Genomic DNA, 2,649 nt, shown 5'->3' with positions numbered 1-2,649 from the left:
TGAAAGTAGGAATAAGCGCTGTGCTCTAGGGGATAGGTCAACTCTGGAGAATCATGAACAAAGTTTGACATAGCAGAGACTAATAACATAGTGTTGTTCTAGTCATTTCACCTTAACACACATTCCAACTAAGTATAGATAATTGATGTTGTAACCCAGTAAGAATGAAAACTAAGAATGGAACATAGAAAGAGTAAATAACAATTTATTTCAGCTGACAACGTGCCATGGACCAATTGGAGTACATGTTTGAAATTGGAAGGTTCCTTTTGTGAAAAGAACAACGCATTGTAATTGCAATATGAAGCCTAATGTAAAACGTTGTATGTTTGAATACAGTAATATCATGGTTGAATTGGGACTGTACAAATGATAACATCAGATCGTAAGAACTGTAATTTGAATGATAATCACAATTCTTTGATTTATACTGGTGGCAAGATACATTGAAAATTGAGCACGCACACACCCAAGATGGCGTTCCGAAAGGAAGAGCGTCATAGAATCTAGGCTATTACAGGAGGCGGACCAGCTCGGTAGGTTGCATAGATAGCAACGGTCTGATGCTGCTGCCGCAATTCGGAAGGAACACAGAGCTCCTGAGGACATGTACAAGCTAGCGGGCACGATTTACAAGGTAAAAATAGTAACGAAAACCACGCGTACTGGATTCCGTTGTCTATACTCGGATAGGGAGTACATCAAACATATATTTAATTTCAGCAACTGTGTCGCATGGGCATTTCCAAAAGCAAAAAGCAGCTGTGCAGTGATTGTGAACTTGGTATTGGCGAGGCTCCCGATGCATCTTTATAAGCACCGGCTCCTGTCCAGAGGCAAATACGACTGCTGAAGTCATCTCTAACCAAGTCTGTGAAAAGGTATGAACACTGTGTGACTCTTAAGAAATTAATTCACGTTAACAGACTCAGTATAGGGAAATTGCATATGTTCCTAGCTCACTACGTGATTCTCTTACAGAATCAAGAATTTTCACAACACAGCGGGCCTCATTACACGGAAGGCGGTGAGCCATGGCGCTATTAGCGCCATGGCTCATGCCGGTAAAATACTGGCACCGCCTTGGCGGAAAGGGGATTTACCGCCCCATTCCAAGGTTGGAGGGGCGGTAAATCCCCCTTCCGCCATTGCCCTTCCCCATTCCCATTTCTGCCCCATAGGGCTCTATGGGAATGGGGAAGGCGCTAATTATGGCACCGCAATTTTGCGGTGCCGTAATTAGCTCCGAGGTCCCTGAGCGGGTTGGTTTTTAACGCCTGCAAAAAGCAGGCGTTAAAGCACCAACCCGCTAAGGGACCTCGTAGTAAGGCGGTAATGGTTAACGGTCACCGTTACCATTAACGGTGGCCGTTAACCATTACCGCCTTCCCTTGTAATGAGGCCCAGCGTCTCATGCCGAAGGAACAGATAAAGACAGACGATTACGTATGGTAAGTTTTCCATATAATTATCTAGTCTCATAAACTATGTGATCATAGAGTGGGACCCAGCGCTTCATTTAGCGACTGGTCCTGTGCTTGATCACTAAGCTTTGTCTAACTTGATTCTCAGAATTTAGCCTTTTAATAAGGTGTCTCATCTTCACAGACAAGACACGTGAGAAGAGAGAAAGCATCATATCATTAAGAGGCGAGCCTTGACATCCACTCAATAAGCGAGTGAACAGCATTTTTGCCCTACACTAATTCCACAAAGGTTGGTATAGCGAAAGTGCTAATCACAACAAGAAGTAATCCTGAATGAAACATTAGCCTAATTATAGTTTAAATTTTCTTTTTGTAGATAAGCTAAGAAAAGCATTGATATCTTCACCTGAAGAAGGGCTCACATTGTCCTGAAGAAGGGCTCACATTGTGGATATTTTAGAAACTCACCACCTGAGCATCAATTTAACGACAGGATATCAACACTGATTGAGATTGATGAGCAATCAAATGGGTGGTTCTGAGAAAGGATCATCGTGAATAAACACTGATATTGATGAATATGTAAAAACATTGTTTTGTACATGATCTGAGACAATCAATCAGAATTATATGTATTGATGTGTGAAAACATGGTATAAAGAAACTCAGATGAGAAGTGTGAACATTGTCGGTTGTACTACCTGTGATGTAAAAATCACCCTTAAACCTTTGGAGATTTGTATAATTTTTTTTTTGAACTTAACAAAAACATGATTTACTTGTTTATTTCTTTTTGGATGATGTTATATCAGTAACCAGTGTGCCTTTGCTGTGTCCTCCGTTTGACAAGGATGGCCATTTTACCTTTTCTGTATTATAGTCTGGTAGCACAGACCTAGCAAAGTAGCACCTAGAATTGTGTGTATACTTATGAATATTAAGTAATTATTGACACGTGAGTGCACCTCCCCACCAAACCTGCCATCAATGGCTCAAAGTAGGTCTTACCTGTATTGGGCCTCATTACGACACAGGCGGTAAGGGGTTAACGGCACCGTAAAAGGTGTTGGCGCCGTTAAACCCTTACCGCCTAATTACGAGGTCCCTTTGTGGGTCCCGACCTTAACGGCTGGTTTTACCAGCCGTTAAGGAAGGAACCGACAAAGGGACTTTAGAGGTAATTACGGTACCGCAATTTGCGGTACCGTAATTACCGCCTTCC

The 2,649-nt window shown here is 42.1% G+C and overlaps 1 long non-coding RNA gene across 1 annotated transcript; it reads left to right on the top strand.

Moving 5' to 3' along the window:
• The first annotated feature begins 548 nt into the window (after nucleotides 1–548).
• Nucleotides 549–2,319, top strand: LOC138528598 (uncharacterized). Its single transcript, XR_011284182.1, has 4 exons — nucleotides 549–637; nucleotides 724–881; nucleotides 1,609–1,716; nucleotides 1,804–2,319. It is a non-coding gene; the product is annotated as an uncharacterized lncRNA (long non-coding RNA).
• The last annotated feature ends 330 nt before the right edge of the window (nucleotides 2,320–2,649 follow it).

Source organism: Ambystoma mexicanum, chromosome 7q, assembly GCF_040938575.1.
Source record: "Ambystoma mexicanum isolate Mex_15411 chromosome 7q, UKY_AmexF1_1, whole genome shotgun sequence".
NCBI classification, from domain to species: Eukaryota; Metazoa; Chordata; class Amphibia; order Caudata; family Ambystomatidae; genus Ambystoma; species Ambystoma mexicanum.
Note: the sequence above shows the minus strand (reverse complement) of the source record. Positions and strands in the feature narration are given on the sequence as shown.